Consider the following 19,866-nt stretch of genomic DNA (forward strand, 5'->3'; position numbering starts at 1 on the left):
AAGGCGGGGAGTAGTCATCTGGGTTGAAGGTGGTGATTCATTCATCCTGGGGTCACTGGAGTGTGTCTTGCTTAGCCTTTGGTTGAAGACATATGTGGGTGCGTGAGTTTGTGTGTGTGTGGGGGGTGGTGCAGGGTCTTTCAACACACACGCATTCTGTGGAATGTGGGGTTCTGTTCCAAAAATCCTTATCAGAGTGGAGAGTCTTAAACTTTTCATTTCTTTATCTGATCCATACTCCACTACAGTGTGTTGTGTATCTTGTGTGTTGTGTCTAATTGTGTGTCATGTGATTTGATTGCGTGTGTTGTGTGTCTGATTGTGTGGTGTGTATCTTGTTGTGTGCAGATGCCTGCGAGCTCACACTGGACCCAAACACAGTGCACACACACCTCTCTCTGTCTGAGGGGAACAGGAAGGTGAAGAATGTGTGGGAGAGACAGTCGTATCCTGATCATCCAGAGAGATTCAGTGACCGGAGTCAGGTTCTGTGCAGAGAGAGTCTGACTGGACGCTGTTACTGGGAAACTGAGTGGAGTGGGTGGGAGGTTTCTATTTCAGTGGCGTATAAATCAATCAGGAGAAAAGGACTCCGTGTTGACTGTTGGTTTGGAGCGAATGAAAAGTCCTGGGGTCTGTTCTGCTCTAATAACAGTTACTCTCTCTGTCACAATAAGAACAGCACTGTTCTCCCTCCTCTTCCCTCCAGATCTAACAGAGTAGGAGTGTATGTGGACTGTCCGGCCGGCACTCTGTCCTTCTACAGCGTCTCCACTGACACACACACACTCACACACTTACACACACTCACCACCACATTCACTGAACCCCTCTGTGCTGGGTTTTATCTTTTTTCAGACTCCTCAGTGAGTTTGTGTCAGATAAAATAGTGCTGTGTGTGATCTATTGTTTTGATTGGTCTTTTCTGTCAAACGAGCTGCTGCTTTAAAATGTGAGGAGAAGCACAAAAGACGATGAAACAGAAATGAAGCTCAGTTTGTAAAAGAAAGCGAGCAGAGAGACTCTTCAGGGACAAAACAGTGATAAAACCTGGATCTGAGTGAACACTACACCCCTGCACTTCTCTCTCTTTTATATCCCTGATGTAAACAGGATTTTTCAGCTGTTTATTTGATTTCTCTCGTTATAAAGCGCTGTGTTTATTTACACTGTGCACTGGTCTCCATCGTCTCTCACATCAAATCTATGGGGAGTCAGTTACAAAACAGTGGATTCTCTGTCTCTGACGTGTCCAGCTCAGTCCTACTTCTGTATCCCAGGCTCCTCAACACCATCTGAGCGCCTCTTCTCTACAGCAGGAAATATAGCTTCAAACAGAGAGAACCAGCCTTAGCCCAGAACATGGGAGAGGTTTCTATTGTTACTCTGTAATGAAGGAGTGAGGGTGTGAGTGAGTGAAGGTGTTTCCTGTAGGAGGAAAGAGGACAGAGGGGATCAGGGTGTAACGGGTGGGTTGTGTTCATCTGTGTCGTCAGTGTAAACACAGACCCTCGTCATAGTGCACTTCCACCTCCAGAACTCTTCAGATATTTGTAAATATTAAATATTTAGTTTTCAAACGACGCCAAACACAATGTAAGTGTGGGCTAACACTGAACTGTCTTTGTTCTTGTTAATCTGGTTAATGGTGTAAACTGAGCACAGACAGTGTGTTGATGCTGAGTGGAGGGGGGTTAAGAGATGTGTCTTAAAGCTGAAAGGAAACACAAACATAGGAACAGAAGGAAAAGATGGGGCTTCTCTAAGAAACTCTTCTCCTTTCTGTGAGATTGGATTCTGGGGGTTTGTTGTGGGGGGAAATGAAAGAGTGATGTTTGTTGGTGGAAAAGAAGAATTCTGAAATATACTTTTATTAAAGTTTAATATTATGAACATTTAATAAATCTCTTAAAAAACAGAAGTCTGTCTTTCTACTGCATCTCCACACACACACACACACACACACACACACACTCTGAAGCCCTCTATTCAGGGTCTAGTCTGTGTGATGGTGTCTCCTCAGGGGGTTGGGATGGTTGTGAATATTCAGTGGGGTTGTGTCAGATGGAGCTTCAGTAAATCTTCAACTATCTTCAGGAATCTGTGTAAAATCTGTTTCAAGGCGGTTCCAGTAATGAACTTTATAGTGGAGCTTGTTGAGAACGTGCCAAAGATCTCTGAACTCCTTCAGATGTTAAAAAGCTCCAGAGCTGGGATTTTCAGGGCTGTGAGTTCTGTTCTGAAGCTGAAGACCAGGGCTTCACTTCACTGCTCCTGTAAAGGCACTCTTTAGAGATACGAGGTTCTGACACAACAGCCGTGACACGCCTCCTTTCTATCAGCAGCTTCAGTGCAGTTCATCACAAGTTTGGGTACACCTGAGTACATGGTGGAGTCTCTGAGGTGAAGGAGATGAACACAAGATAAATAAATGAATTTAGAGAAACAATAAACTTGTAGGTGACTGGGGGGCGTCCAAACTTTTCCACTGAACTGAATCTGTGACGTCATCCTTTAATTCTGGCTCTTCTTCCAGACCACGGTCATTTAAGGAGTGTGTGTGTGTGTGTGTGTTGGGGGTGGGGAGGGGTGTGTGTCACTGAATGGAGGATGGACGGTGCTCGGAGGGTTACTTTTAAAATGGATTCCGTTAAAAGGCCCTCGTCAAAGTCTGGTTCCTTCCAAGGCTTCTTCCAGACAGGGAGTTCTTCTTTGCCACTGTTGCCTACACTGCTCCTACACTGACCCATCTCTTACCAATGTAAAATACTGTGGCCGTTTATTTAACACAAAAAGAATAAAGGTGTTCAGTTGAACTCCAGTGAATAGTTTACACACAGGAACATTTAAAAACATAAAACACATCAATAGACGATAGACGTACAGTGATAATGTAGATGTATTTTCATGAGCTCATCACACATTAACCCTCCTTCACTGTCAATCATTTTGAAACGTCACTGTGTCGTAGTGAACAGAAAGCTTCATTAGAGATGTGTACACTTTTGTACGTCACTGAACAGATTATACCATTTGAAACTGAAGAAACACGAGGCACATGTATTTAATAAAAGTGTGTTTCATTCTGTTCAGTTTTTCAACACAAAGATCTTGGTAAAAAAGTGCTTCAGGGATTAATTATCAGTCCTTTCCCATCTTTTGATTCTGATTCAGTGATTGAAGTGTCACTGTCGTCATGATTAATGATGATGAGAAAATAAGATGAACAATAAAAACAACCATTAATTGCTGTAAAAGCTACACACAACATTGAAAATAACTAATACAAGATCAATGATGATATAAATAACCATTTAATCGTAGAATACACTCTAAATTGTGTTGTGTTTCACACAATGATCAATGAAAAGTGTGAAAGTTTATTTTGTTATAAATGATACATTTACACAACTATTTTATTCATCGTTCTACAGACTTTTAAGTTGAAGTTGTGGGGTCCCTCTGTGGTTCCCTCTGGGACGGTGTTTTCAGTGATTCTCATTAATCATATAAGACACAAGAATATTAATGTGGGTAAAAACTCGGACATGCATTAACCGTCTGATCGTTTAGAGGGTCCTTGTCGAGTTGTTGATTGACGTACGTTTGATCCAATCACGTGACGACATCAACCAAAGGAAAACAAGGGGAAGGGGGATTAGGACGGGGACGATTAGGATCCACACCGGTTTTTATCGTGATCGACCGGTCAGTGTCTCCACACAGATTTGTGCCGGTCGCATTTACACATGTGCACCACACGAGGGCAGCAGCAGCAGCGCAAACACAGCCACACACTCACTGTTTAAGCACTGTTTCCTATTGTACTACACTTGTGCACTTGTTTTCATTAGGAATCGTTAATAATTGCTCTTTATTTTATTTAGGGTTTTTTTCGAAGACAACATTTGTCACATTAGTGCACAATTTTATGTTCAGATGTAAAAGTTTCCATTAAACCCTTTGTACAGAAACGCCCTCTATTGTTAATCAACATTAATTAGTTCATAGCGTCACATTATTTGATCAAAAAGCCCTCAACACCACCTCATATGTCTCAGTAGTAACACCACTACACACACACTGACTTTCAGCCCCCTGCTCGGTACTGACTGTTTACACCTGGAGCAGGACGACATTTAAACTCGGACATTTAAACCATAACAGACTGTAAAATCTCTTCAAATTCTGTCTTTAAAAAAACACAGTCTCAGGAGAGAGGCGCCGCACCGGTGAAAAGCTCCAAAAGACAATCTCTTACTCACCACGCCACAGTAAACGTGCCTTTATTTCCTGAGTAACGGTAACGCACTGTTCTGGAGCTCCTAGCGCCCAGGCAATGGTAAGATTTGACGTAAAGTCTTCGTGAATTCAAAGTTGAGGGCGTTCCTTCTTAGATTCAGTGCAGCTGTGGACCAATGAGCGGCTGCCGGCTGTGAGCGGGGTCCTATTCCCCGGGGGAGGGGTGCGCTGCTGGACGCCGCTCTCCACAGGGATTCGCTCACAGCTCTGAGGGGGCGGGTCAGAAGTGATTGACACCTCTGTAAACCAATAGTAGGGACTCAGATGAAGACAAAGAGAGTCGATGTGCCGAGATCACTCACTCTCTCTGGGTCTGGGAGAGAAAGGGCGCGCCTGGGAACATATTTTAGAATAAACTTAAATTGACTTGTTATCGCAGAACAACCAAATAAAACCTTTATGTTTGGTGAGAGACAAACTATGACTATAGTTTGGGCACTTTGGAGGTACATACTCAGTTCGTTACTTATTCGCCAGGTTCTTATTCGGATTCTCTGTTCCACTTTTAATGGTGCAGTAGTTGCATTCTGTCGCCGCTAGATGGCAAAGTACGAACACACCTTCCACAACATGGAAAAACTACACCTTTAGCTTAATTCCGTGGATATTAGCTCTTTATTTTCAAAGAGTCTCAAAAATCTGAAAGTCTCACTGAAGACACAATATAACACACTAATAATGTCCTGAAGATGAAGAAATGTCACTGTGGAACTGCTTTGTCATGGTCCTGTGAATATAGCACATGACATGATGAATATGTAGAAACATGAACTGTGGAGTAAATGTCCTGTGGCATTTTTATTTTTTAATTGTGAGATTATCAAGAATCTGATATTGATTTTACAGAAGGTGTCGTACAAATATAACACCCCAAAGTGTAGAGTTTAATTCATAAAGGTGTGTGTGTTTAAACACTGAATGTCAATGTGTATATTCACGATGCCTGGTCATTCCCAATATTATTATATTCTTATTATTATGCCATTTTATAACATAATGTTATGCCATTTAATTAGTCTGGTTGCCTGGCAACATTTTAACATAAAAGAGAGCCTTAAATATGAATAACAATGTGTAAAAAAGCACAGAAAAAACTGGGCAGCTGGACCCATGAGGCTCAACAAGGCAAAGCTTTCAAGTACAAGGTCTAAAGGCCAAACCCATGTGTGGATAGACATTACATCCCACACAGTCAAAGTACCAAGAGGAGAATGTACACATGTAACATTAGTTAATAGGGGGTGGGTGTAAGTACACACTGAGTCTGAGGGAGTTTGGGCCAGTGAGGCTTCACAAGGACTAACTGACTTTGTGTCTATTTACAGAGTAAGAAAAATGAGAGGAGGTTTATTTAAAAGACATTTTTGACCATAACTATTGAGAGCTGGTCTGAATCACGATAAATAACTGTGTTCATACGTTCTCATGTCTCGAGCTGTGAAGACTATGATGAAGATTTTGAACATGGTTTGTAAGAGACTTCAAAAGTTGGTTCATAAAATTTAACCCTTTGATACTCGTGACAGTTACGCCCAGTGATGATGTCATCGTCTGAGTGTTTGACACTGTTGGTCTCTGCTGTTTTAAACCTGTGTTGGTTCTGCTCATCTATCGTGATCTGTGTGTATCTGACCATAAAGCTGTGTTCTTTGATTTTCCGCTCTCGTGTCAACAGCGAGGGCAGCGTCAATCAACGCCAGTTTACATTCCAGAGCCTTAAAAACATCAGTCCTCCTGCTGTTATGGAGATGCTCAGTCAGAGTCCGGTACCTGATTGTTCAGATCCTGATTTGCTAGTGACCCACTACGACGAGACACTGTCACATATTTTAAACCACTTGGCACCTCTAAGAACAAACACGCTTGGCTCCATTTCCTCAGCCTGCTCCTGTGGTGGAGAAAATAAACACAAGTGTTAAGAACTGAACCCTAACAGAGCATTTACAGTCAGAGAGTAGTTTATTAACCTTAAGGTGGTCCACACACAGTAGCACAGAGCACTATGTGAATGAGGACAGAGAGGATGTTTTCACAGAGGGTTTATGAAGGTAGTTTATACGTCATAAGCATGAGATCATCACTCTAAGTCTCTGCAAGCTTCGTTTCCTTAGAGACGTCCCAGTTTGATAAACAAGATGGAGGACAGAATGTTTTGTTTCTGATAAAGCACTGACCTCGAGACTGACCCGACATTCACTTAGTTTCTGAGTTCTGTTGATGATTAGAAATGAATATAGAGACAAAACAAGCACAGGGTCTTTAACAGAGACATAAACACTTCCACTACAATCCCCCCCTTGTCTCTAAGGACACTGAGAACATACAGAAACTCTAGGATCTGCACAAGGAAACTTACATTACTGCACACAGAGGTTAAAAGAGGAGAAAATAATGTATAAACGTTTAATACAAGAACTGAACATCAGCTGTTACATGTTAGACTTTCTGCAACAGTTTCATAAATTCTCATTAAAAACAGCAGTAAAACATTGTAACAGTCATCACATTTAAACCGAGGTATTTGTTTGTTCAGTTTCGATACAGGAGGTGGTTTTAAAGAGTTCTGTCTCATAGAGGAACCTCTTAGTGAAGTGAAGAAGATGGACTGAGAATGGAGAATGGGGATTAAAATGTTCCTGAATGAATTTGCTGGTGAGATTATAACTAATTTGTGTCTAAACCCATCCACGCTTTATTCACTTCATCAAATGTATTTTCAGAAAGTGAAGATTCAAAAGGATCAGTGCTGGAATGTGGCGTTAGTGAACACACAGTGCATGTGTCATGGTCATTACCAGTTGTCTTCACTGTAAAGTTCACATACAGTAAACATTTTTACTGCAGTCTATGAACCTCTCTGTAGTCTCAGGTTTTCTTCCCTGCGTATTTTCACTGTCATCCAGATGGACGCTGTCAGGACGATGCAGATGAAGATGAGTGCTGTCACCTTGCAGAGGTTGAACAAGACGTGAAATTGTCCTGCCATGGTGAATCTGTGGTGTCTGTTCTGGGGCTGGGGCTCTTTTACAGTGTGAGATGTGGACCCACGTGTCCCTCTCAGCAATCTTCACTGCGGTGTGAGTAGTCAGGAGCACCTGGAACGGTCCTTGCCAGCGATCCACTTTCCAGTTTGCCCTCCTGTAGACTTTAGTCAGGATCCAATCCCCAGGCTTCACCGTGTGTCCTGTAACTGCTCGGTAGAGACTCTCTCACCCTCCTGTGCACATCAGACAAAACAGAACACAATGTTGCACAGTATTTTTGCATGTGATCGTCTTCCAAGGCCAGTGTTTCTCTTTTGGAGCACATCCTGTATTTGGCGGACGGCCAAACATTATCTGGAAAGGGGAGAGTTTGGTCCTGGACCACACTCTTTGTCTCAGACTCGTGCACACACCAGCGGCAGGGCTTCCACCCGATTTAGCCCTGTTTCTGGACACACTTTGATCAGGTTTTGTTTTATTGTGCCATGTGCTCTTTCTACCGCCCCTGCACTCATAGGGTGATAGGCACAGTGTTTGTGTAGTGGCATGTCAGTTACTTCACTGATGTGTGTTAAAATGCTGCTAACAAACGATGGCCCATTGTCAGATGAGGTTTTCCTAGGAACGCCAAACCTAGGGGCAGTTTCCCTCAACAGTATTTTTGCTACCGTTAGTGCGTCTTGGTGAGAAGTGGGGAGAACTTCTACCCGTTTTGAAAACACGTCAACGATCACAAGCACATACTTCTTTTTTCAGACGTGGTGTTAATTCAATAAACTCCATTTGTAGGTGATCAAAAGGCCTGTCAGGTTCTGGATGTCCATGTGTGTGTTCATATGAAATGGCTCCTGTTGAGTTCACCTTCAGACGGTGAGACACTTTTTTGAAAAATGTTGTGAGTAATTTGAGAAGCCTTTTACAAACCACTGTTGATTTACTGCGTCTACCGTTCCTCCCCTCGAACAGTGCTCCACTCCATGGGCCATTTTCACAAAGTAAGGAAAGTAGTGGGAGGGTAGACATGGTTTGTTGTTTGGTCCCAACCAGATTTTCCCATTAAACGTACGCCCTGAGTTTCCCCGTGTTTTCACATCTTTAGCTGTTCTGGTTTTTGAATTTCCTCAGGTGTAACATCCTGAGGTTCAACAATTGGGGCTTGTATTAAAAACACCCCAGGGTCAGACGCTGCCTTCTTAGCTGCAGCATCTGCTCTCGCGTTCCCCAATGCTCCTGGGGTTTTATCACTTGTGTGTGCGTGAACATGTGCTACTGCCACCTGTTTTGGTAAAAGAATGGCGTCCAGAAGTGCTGACACTAGTATGTGATGTGCAGGTGCCTTACCTGATGATGTTAGGAAATGTCTTTGTTTCCACAAGGTCCCAAAGCTGTGAACAGCCCCGTAACTGAACCTGGAGTCTGTGGAGACGGTGACTGCCTTTTCTTTGGCTAGTTTTCATGCCTCAGTCAGTGCAACTAGTCCAGCAGCCTGTGCTGAAAAACTGGAAGGTAGGCTGCCTGTAAACACAGTGTCTGTTAGTGTAACAACAGCAAACCCTGTTTTTGTCACGCCTTTAGAGTCTTTGTAGCTGGATCCATCTACACAGAGGATTAAATCAGGATTATCGAGTGGAACATCTTTCAGGTCGTGGAGAGCAGACGAGGTCCAGTGTGTGCAGACGGTCATGGGGCTCCCCGTCCTGTTCTGTGGGAAGGAGAGGAGCTGGGTTCAACACTGTACACCTTTTCACTGTAACATTTGTCATTTCAGTCAATAACGTGTGATTGTTTTTCATCCACAGATTGTTCAAAAGGTTTGTCTGGATCAGGCAGAGCTAACACTGGTGCATTCTGAAGGGCTATTTTTAGATTTACAAACGCCTCCTCCCCTTCTGGGGTCCAGGTTTCTTTGGACGAGGCTGTTAGACTCTTTTTATGTGCCGTGTCGTGGAGCAGAGGTTTGTGCATAATTTGGAATCCACATTCTGCAGTATCCAGTCAAACCTAGAAAAGAGAGGAGCTGCTTTTTTGTAGTTGGCTGTGTGCGATTTCAGAGACTCTTTCTGCACACAGTGACTTTCCCTTTGCTGACAGATCATGTCCCAGATGTGTGACTGTTGGCTGCACAAGCTGCATCTCGTCCCTCTCCGTTCTGTGCTCGGAAATGAAGCAGAGAGACAGTGTCAGTTACACAGGTGTTCTGATCAGGAGAACAACTCAAAAGATCATCTACGTACTGTAGAAGTGCACTAGGACCTGGGAGAGAGAGCTTAGCTCAGTTTCCCCTCAGGGCTGTACTGAAAAAAAGAGGGTGACTCAGCGTGGTTTCTCCTGGAGCCGTTGATTTTATTACAGGCCAAATTGGAGATCTACACGGTGAATCCGGACATCCCATAATAATCCCTCTCTCCAACACACTGTTCAAAACAGGGGTTATTCCATCGATGGCCTCCTTTTTCAGAGGATATTGAGCGGTGCACGGCCTGTAATCACTTTTTGGAGTGATTATTAATTCTGGAGCTCCTTTCATAAAACCATCATCATATTTGCCTTTGGACCACACCCAAGGTTCAATGGCGTCTAGAAAATCTGCTTCGTTACTGACGCTGATTTGTTGAGACAAAAGTGACCCTTCAGCTCGGGCTGAGAATGACACATTTACTGTTGTTCTGTGTGTTTTTGGACATCTTTGAATATTCCCAATGTTCAGTTTCACTCGGCTGTCAATCAGTGATTGTTAAACAAGTTAAAATGAAATTTGACACGTCTTTCCTTTGTTTATTTGTTCCCTTTGCTGAGGAAATGTGAGGTACCTCCCCTCGAAACCACTGACTCTGATCTGAGGTTAAATTCACTGCGCAGTCCGTCCACTGCTCTCCAGTAAATAGAGTGGTTACAGAGACTAACACACTGTCTCTACCTTGGGACACACACATTTGTTCCACATCAACAGGCCAGGTCTCCACACTAGCAGTGCACTGCACATCCCCTGAGGTTGTGACGTTATCGTAATTAAATGTTGCCCATAAATGATTTAAAAAGGGGAACCACAGGTTTGATTTTTCTAACTGCCGTCCCATCCACACGTGTGTAAGATCAGATGGAGTTTGTGACAAATGTAACACGTTTATCTCAACACCCTCCTTCGTGCGTGACACTTTCATTCCTAATTTACACATTAGGTCCCGAGCTAAAAGATCCACAGGGCAGTTTGGTGATAGAAGGAAAGCATGTTTCAGGGCTGTGTCACTTCCTGCACGGTGACACCAAAGCTCCTCAGTGTAAGAGTCCATTAAAGGAGCTCCACCCGCCCCCAATACAGATGTTTTCCTCCCTGATAAACGTGGGTCGGGTGTAAGGCCCCTGTTTTTATGATGTGTGTGTGGTGTGTGTTCTGATCTCTGTGTGATTCATGCCTCCTCTCCCTCAAGCTGTGTCTCTCTCGCTGCTGGTTCTCAGGACGATTAACAGCAGCGTGTCCCACTTCTTTACAGTTGTAACTCTTGTACTGAGAGAAGTCTCTGAAGCCAGTGCCACCTCTTCCTCGTCCTCCACCTCTTCCTCTGTCTCCTCTGAAACCAGCTTTTGCCGCCTCCAGCGCCGCACACTGCAGTTGGTGCTGCTCCTTTTCTCTCTTCTGTTGTCCTTCCTTCACTTCCTCATTCAGTCTTTTTTCGACGTGTAAAGGCCAGGACGGTCTGTAGTCGTCCTGTGTCCACTTCCACACAGTCGTCTCTCACCTTCGTCTGAATGTCGGACTTCAAACCACTCATGAAGCGTTCTTTTAAGTGGCTTTCCCACGGGCTCCTGTCGTTTCCGGGACAGTCGGCGGGTTTCTGAAGTCCGGAGTGAGCTTCGTGGAGTTGTTCCAGTTCATGTAGATAATCAGCGACAGTCTGTCCTTCTTTCTGCTCGCACTGAGACAGTTTGTCCAGATTCAGTCTGAACTGGAAACGCTGCTTCGATCCTTGTACAGAGGGCAGTCACTGAGACTTGAGAGGGTGATCCAGGGTGCCCCCCCTTTACTGTACGTCTTCGGGAAAAGGAAGATCCCCTTGTACTTTAGTCCATTCCAGTTTCATCTTGTGTCCACATACTTCTGTCAGTTCATTCACAGAAGGTCTCCACCCGGTCACAAACTCCGGTCCTCCCTCTGAAATCGGAGGGAGATCTTCACATACATCTTCACGTCTGAAAACAAATTGTTGTTTAAAGTCGACTAGTTCATTTCTATTTAACGTCCCCTCGGGGGGAAAGTGACAGTATTTTTCCACTCGTCTGATTGGACGCAGCTGTCTGGTTCCCTTTGTTTCAGGCCTCTATTAATTCACCAAAAGGAGGGTCATTGCAGTGCACTATTGGGGCTGGGGAAGGTTTCCCTTTCCCTCTCTTTGAATGACTTTGACCCATTTCTGAGATTCTTGGAGCGACCAATAACTGAATCCCTTCACACAGACAGTGTTCTACAGGCGTCACACGTATAAACTCCTTCTGAAATGAAAGATACTCACCAAGGAACTTTGAAAATAAAAGTTCAACCCCCAGGTTCTGTCCTGAGTTTCAGCACGTCAGGGGACGGGAGGTCGGTCCGTGTCCCGTTCCTCAAACAGGTGAGATGGGGTTCAAGGGGAGATCAGTCCCTTTCCACTGGAAACGATCCCCCCTCCGAGACAGTGTTCAATGTCCTGCCGACAACGACACACTGTGGTGGAGAAAATAAACACAAGTGTTAAGAATGAAAAGTCCTGGAGTCTGATCTGCTCTAATCACAGTTACTCTGTCCTTCACAATAAGAACATCACTGCTCTCCCTCCTCCTCCCTCCAGCTCTAACAGAGTAGGAGTGTATGTGGACTGTCCGGCCGCACTCTGTCCTTCTACAGCGTCTCCACTGACACACACACACTCACACACTTACACACTTACACACACTCACCACCACATTCACTGAACCCCTCTGTGCTGGGTTTATATGTTTATTTTCTTTTATTTAATGTTTGTTTCGAAGACAACATTTGTCACATTAGTGCACAGTTTTATGTTCAGATGTAAAAGTTTCCATTAAACCCTTTGTACAGAAACGCCCTCTATTGTTAATCAACATTAATTAGTTCATAGCGTCAAATGATTTGATCAAAAAGCCCTCAACCCCACCTCATATGTCTCAGTAGTAACACCACTACACACACACTGACTTTCAGCCCCCTGCTCGGTACTGACTGTTTACACCTGGAGCAGGACGACATTTAAACTCGGACATTTAAACCATAACAGACTGTAAAATCTCTTCAGATTCTGTCTTTAAAAAAACACAGTCTCAGGAGAGAGGCGCCGCACCGGTGAAAAGCTCCAAAAGACAATCCCTTACTCACCACGCCACAGTGAACGTGCCTTTATTTCCTGAGTAACGGTAACGCACTGTTCTGGAGCTCCTAGCGCCCAGGCAATGGTAAGTTTTAACGTAAAGTCTTCGTGAATTCAAAGTTGAGGGCGTTCCTTCTTAGCTTCAGTGCAGCTGTGGACCAATGAGCGGCTGCCGGCTGTGAGCGGGGTCCTATTCCCCGGGGGAGGGGTGCGCTGCTGGACGCCGCTCTCCACAGGGATTCGCTCACAGTTCTGAGGGGGCGGGTCAGAGGTGATTGACACCTCTGTAAACCAATAGCAGGGACTCAGATGAAGACAAAGAGAGTCGATGTGCCGAGATCACTCACTCTCTCTGGGTCTGGGAGAGAGAGGGAGCGCCTGGGAACATATTTTAAAATAAACCTAAATCGACTTGTTTTATCGCAGAACAACCAAATAAAACCTTTATGTTTGGTGACAGACTATTTTAAACGTTTGTTCACTTTGAGGTACATACTGTCTATTTTCAGAAAATACCGAAAACTGCATCTGTGTAAGAATGAGTGTTTTAAAATAAGAGCGGTATTTCCACCGAGGGCCACAGGGGGGCAGTGTGAGCCCGCAGCGCTTTACCTCCTCTCCCTCCTTTAATGATTTTGCTGGTAGTTTTATGGAGAGAGATTAGTCTCAAAATACTTTACAAATGCGTAAATGTTAATCCACAGATGTGGAGGTCACACCCTGTTACTGAAGAAGAATATTCTGTTGTGTTTCACTGCAACAACAAGCTGAATGTATGAGAGTAAAGACTATAAGAGAATGTAAACACAAAAGATCCTCAGTGATTTCTCTGGTAAAAAAGAAAGAAAAAGACCCAATGTTCCCATGACTAACTCCACAGCTATTAAGAGCTTTATTTATATAATCAGTTTATATAATCATGTACCAACAGTGTTTTAAGAGAAGAATATTCTTTTCTATTGTGTGTCTTCATGTGATTTTAATGCTGTTTTAATCTATGAAATTAGTCACTTGATAAACCACAGTGTAAATAAATATTAATCGTTTTAACACAAACTCAGAAAAGAAATCAGTGTCTCACTGTGAACAGCAGCAGTGTTTAATAATTCTTCAGTTTAATTCTTGCTGTAATTACAGACTTTTATTAATATTTATTTATTGTTGGGATTAAAACCATGAGCCTGAAGCTAAACGTGACACAGGGGGTGTTTCTACAGCTGTAGTGGCTATGACTCCAGAAGTAGAGGGTGAGGAGGAAGAGGCTGTCGAGTAAAAAGCTCTGTGCCTGGTTCACCTTGAAGAACAAAGCCTTATTTAAAAAACCCAACAATTTCCACTGAGTAAAGTTCCTTGTCGTTCTGATGACGTAGAATCCCTAAATTCTTGAGATCATTAAAGTAACGTTTAGTTTAAATCAGTGTTGGAGCCAGAAACAGACCCTGGGCAAAAGTGTGTGGACACAATCATTCTTCCTAAAATAATAAACAAATGCTAATTTTAGCACATGGTCAAGGTTTTTATCACGGGGCGAGTGTTTAACACGAGCAGGACACGAGTAATTATTTAAACACAGTGCAGCATTAAATGAACATTGCTCTGAAATGTATTTGATCTAGAAGCTGTTACAAGCTGAATATTTAATTGTGTATTAATTTGACGTAAAGTACTTCACTTGATTTTTAATTTTCAGAGAAATCCCACAGTTTTCAGTCGAGTTGAATCTGAAGAATATCACTCACTTTATGAGGTATTTATGCAGAACACTGGCTCAGAGAAAGAGTGATCCACACATATATATTTACATTATGAACGCATATAATATCACCTTCTCTTTGATCTTTCTGCTGCAGTAAATTCTCCTCGAGTCGTTTTTCACCAGTTCACAGGCTTCATCCACTTTCATCAGCACAATGACCTGAGGTGTGTCCACTACACAATCACACAGGAGATTACACACATGTAACAAAGCTCAACAATAAACCATTAATAAATGAGGGGATTCTATATAAATAACACTTTAAATTTCACTTTAAAACTTTACAAACGTTACCTTTTTTCAGGAAAAACAGTTGAAACCTGGACTCGTTTCACCACGGCACTTTCAGTCTTTCAGCATCTGAGATGAATCTGGGCTCAGAACCTGGTGCTGTTTATGAACAGAAATGTTATATGGCTCTCTCCTTTCAGAAATGTTTCAGGGTGCGTTTCTTGATGCAGTGGCTGACTGTGTTCAGTTTCATCTCTGTTTCTGACTCAGAAACATGTGCCCCCTGATTCTCCCTCTGTTCCGGGGGCAGGTGGGGGGCATAAGGCACAGTTGGCGAAGCACTGGTATAAAGCACCCACACATGAGCCTAAGGTCACCGTGTCCAGTGCCGAGCAGAGTGTAAAATCTCCCAGCACTGGGCGGTGAATCAGTGGAACTGTGCTCTCTGGAGTGATGAAGCTCCGTCTGATGATACCTCTGTGATGAGCTGGAGATTCATCTCAGCACCGACCCTCACTAACGCCGCTGAATACAATCAAACCCTCAGAGCAATGTTGCAGCACAGAGTTTAAAGCCTTCCTAGAACATAGAAGACTGTTACTGCAGCAAAGTATCAACAAACCCACTGTTAATGCCCTTCATTTCAGAAAAGCACTGGAGGAGCAGGTGTCACATTTGGCCTGGAATGATGGCATTGACTCAGGGTGAGGCTGGATACTTCACCTCAGCCACAGCTCCACTGTGTATGAGCCACATGTCAACATCTGGTCCACGCCTGACTCACACAACACACACCATAACCCAAGTCAAGCCCAGCTCCTGAGAGTCGGCCCACGCCTGGCCACACAACACGAGCTGTAACTCAAGCCAGGCCTGGGTCGTGACGTTTGGCCCAGGTCCAGCTCACACCACACTTGTGCCAGTGCCGTTACTGAACCGTAAATGAATCCCAAAACTGACACAGATTCGGCCCAAATGTGTCTGCTGTCTGGGTCTGTGCTAGGTGTGGAGTTTTATTTAGGCCCCGCAGTGAGTTTGTGTCAGAAAGGACAGGCTGTGTGTGTAACTGAGTGAGAGTTTAAGTCTTGTGCTGATGTGTGGACACCTGGGTTTCAGCTTCATGAAGGACACAAGAGGTTTTAAACTGAGAAAAGCAGAACACTCAGTTACACTACATTACACTATGTGTTTGGACACCGACCCACAGATTAGAAGAGTCTCTCTCTCTCTCTCTCCCATTCACAGTGTATATCCAGAACTCTGTATTATGTTACATTATGTTACAGTCCAATGCATTCATATATTGTGTGTTGATCATTTCTTTATTAAACAGAAAGTGAAAACATCCTCCACAGAGAACACACTTCTGTGAACTTTACTGAGCCCCCACTGTTTATTTACTGGATTTAACACAATGGGTTAATGTATATTGGTTTTGGGATTTAAGCTCTTCTAACCACTAGATGGCGATAAACACTGGGTGATGATCAGGTGTTTCCACAGGTGAAAAACGAGAACAAGGAAACAAACTAAAGCGAAAGTAACTCTGAGCTGAAGAAGATTTCAGAGGAAGACGGTCTAGATTTCTCTCGGTAGGTGGTTTAATACTGCAGTTCAAAAACTGTTCATGTAGAGAGAGGAAGGCAGGTTTAAATCAACCCACCTGAGTAACACTCCTGAGTTTTATACACACACAAAAAAAATAACACTGAGCAAACAGGTTTTAACTCTGGAAAGCTTTATTTTATTTATCAGAAAAAGACAAAAAAAAAAAATTACAGAAAGATTTCACAAACCAGGTAGGTTCAGTTCACCCTCCTTTCATTCCCCTGTATGTTATCAAGGCTACATACATTGCTTTGCCAATATTTATGGCAAAAACACTGAAACACTCCTTTGCTGTACCTAAATTGTGAAGCATAGTTAATATATGTGCTTTATAATTGCTATGTGTAGCAAATACACATTAATATATGCAGGTGTACGTTACTACATCACAGATTTATAGCCAACAGAATTCTGAATAGCTAACCGCAGGCTAACTTTATTGCAGTATAAAGCTTCCTTTAGAAATTTATTTAGATTTAAGAATTACACAATCAGCTAGCCCTGTATGTTGATAACTACTATCTAGATAGCATTTACAGTACTTTCTATTTCTAATAAAGTAGTTTCTACAGTAATTGCAGTAACATTTACAGTCGTTGCTAGCAGTAATTTACACTATGTACACTGTTTTTAGCACATCAGCTACGCGGCTGACTCGGTTAATCAAGGTAAATACGAGGATAAAAACAAAAGATAAAAACTCTACAATATTACCAATTCAATGAGTATAAAATAAAATGTCTGGCTGTGGTGTACTGGTCTATTGCTGTTCAGAGGGCATTGTCAGATTCCCCCTAACCATAACCTCCCCCTCATAGGTATCCGCCTATTTACTGGTCTCCGGCCTGTACATCCTTCCCACTTGGCGGTCAAGCCATCCAATCAAAAATTACCTGTGTCATTTGACATTTCTGATTGGCTGAATCTGAGGCACTTTGTAATGGCTGTAAGTGTGAAGCGAGCGCGCAGGTCAGAGACATCATGCACGCAGAAACCTTCTTGCTCGCTGAAAATATCCGTGCGCCGCAATATCCCTGCACGTGCGCAGAAACCTTCTTGCGCGCTCAAAATATCCGCGCACGTGCAGAATTGTGGCACAAAAATAACGCCATACACATTCGCCTTCTCTGCTGCGTGTGTGAATCTTTTTTTGCAGTTGCGGATTTAAGACCCTGTTTTGACGACCAATTGATGGACCAATAGGATAGGCTTTAGCTGGACCAATCAGATTGCGAGGTTTGTTTAACCAATCGGAATCATTGAATCATTGATTTGTGTCTGTCATCCATAGCGCTTTTCCACCAAAAGAACTCTGGTTCTTGAACCGGTTCCGTTCCTGATTCTTGGAACCTTGGTTCTTTCCAGTGAATTGCCGCGTTTCTACGGACAGCGGGTGTACCCAAGAGTGGCGGCTCTGACCAACGCGCATGGCATCGCGCCTAACTGCACCAGAATCACACAAAATCACATAAAAACGGGCGTGTTCTTGTTTTTGTCCTGTTATTTATTCATATGAAACGTTGTAAATTACCCTGTCAAGCGCCACTGGGCGATAACGGTGTATTTGAAGCTCTGAGCTCTTGGTTACGTTTCTCCGCTGTTCACAAGGTCAGCAGGACGCCTCTGAACTCGTCCACAGCGTCCCCCGCTCATGACGTATTCCTGATTCCCCTCTAAACGTGTAGAAACGCCGCGGTTCACTGGAAAGAACCAATGTTCCAAGAATCAGGAACGGAAGCGGTTCAAGAACCAGAGTTCTTTTGGTGGAAAAGCGCTATTGTTGACAGCAACAAATCAGTGTTCTGCTTTGTTAAACAAACGTGTCTGCAGTTGCTCAAACGCAGTTATAAAGTCCGTTACATTTGTGAGTATTGTTTTACAAACTCAAGATCTTTTTGACTCCATAGAGTTGTCCACACTGAGGTGAAAGTGAAAGTTGCAGAAAGAGAAGAGGGAGACCGCGGTCACGCCATCTGCACTTCGCGAAAACGCAGTCACGCCATCTACACTAGGATTTCTTGTGCGCTTCTACATCACAGTTTACGGTAGAACGTGTGCGAGCGAGAGGGGGGACTCGCAGAAAAGCGCAGATATTGAAAATTCATAAGAAATTAATTTAAAACATAATTCAATACAGTTAATATTAAAAACAGGCCTGATTGGCTAAAAGAACGGTTTGTTACCAGAAAATCTCACTGTTGTATTGAAAAACATGTCCTCAGGTACACAGGGTATACTATTTATGTGCATTTACTGTAAGAATTAGAAGTAATAGGCTTGAAAAAAACTTCAAAAAACCCTGTGGATATTAAATTCCATAAAATGGTTAAATCAAACTGTTACCAGACCACTCCACTGCATTCTTGAAGAGCATGTTCTCAGGTACTCATGGTATAATTTTCATACATTTTTACTGTAGGAATATGAAGTAATATTATTTGATGATGTTTAATTTACATATATGGACAATTTTGAGTTCTATTACAGGGTTAAATCAAACTGTTACCAAACCACTCCACAGCAGCCTTGAAGAACATGTTCTAGAGTACCCAGAGAATAATTGTCAAACATTTTTACTGTAGGAATTTGGAGTAATATCATTTCAAACTCATAAATATGCTGTTTAATTTACAAATATTGCAGAATTTTGAGAGCTATTAAAGGGTTAAATCAAACTGTTACCAAACCATTCCACTGCAGCCTTGAAGGACATGTTCTCAGGTACCCAGAGAATAATTTTTATAAATTTCTACTGTAGGAATTTGGAGTAATAGCATTACAAACTTCATAAGAATAACAACACAATTCCACAAATTGCAGAATGCTGAAGGCCATAAAATGGTTAAATCAAACTGTTACCAGACCACTCCACTGCAGTCTTGAAGAGCATGTTCTCAGGTACCCAGAGAATAATTTTCATACATTTTTACTGTAGGAATTTGGAGTAATATTATTTCAAATCTCATAAAAAATGATGCTTAATTTACATATGTGGCCAATTCTGAGTGCTATTAAAGGGTTAAATCAAACTGTTACCAAACCATTCCACTGCAGTCTTGAAGAGCATGTTTTCAGGTACCCAGAGAATAATTTTTATACATTTTTACTGTAGGAATTTGGAGAAATATCATTTCAAACTTATAAATATGCTGTTTAATTTACAAATATTGCAAAATTGTGAGAGCTATTAAAGGGTTAAATCAAATTGTTACCAAACAATTTCACTGAAGCCTTGAAGAACATGTCCCAAGGTACCCAGAGAATAATTGTTGTACATTTTTACTGTAGGAATTTGGAGTAATACCATTACAAACTTCATAAAAATGATGTTTAATTTACATATATGGCAAAATTGTGAGCCCTATTATAGGGTTAAATCAAATTGTTACCAAACCATTCCACTGCAGCCTTGAAGAACATGTTTCAAAGTACCCAGAGAATAATTGTCGTACATTTTTACTGTAGGAATATGGAGTAATATTATTTTAAGTCTCATAAAAATTTTGTTTAATTTGCCAATATTGCATAATTCTGAGAGCTATTAAAGAGTTAAATCAAACTGTTACCAGACCATTCCACTGCAGCCTTGAATAACATGTTCACACACACACACATACATAAATAT

The sequence above is a fragment of the Hoplias malabaricus genome, chromosome 2 (assembly GCF_029633855.1).
Source record: "Hoplias malabaricus isolate fHopMal1 chromosome 2, fHopMal1.hap1, whole genome shotgun sequence".
NCBI classification, from domain to species: domain Eukaryota; kingdom Metazoa; phylum Chordata; class Actinopteri; order Characiformes; family Erythrinidae; genus Hoplias; species Hoplias malabaricus.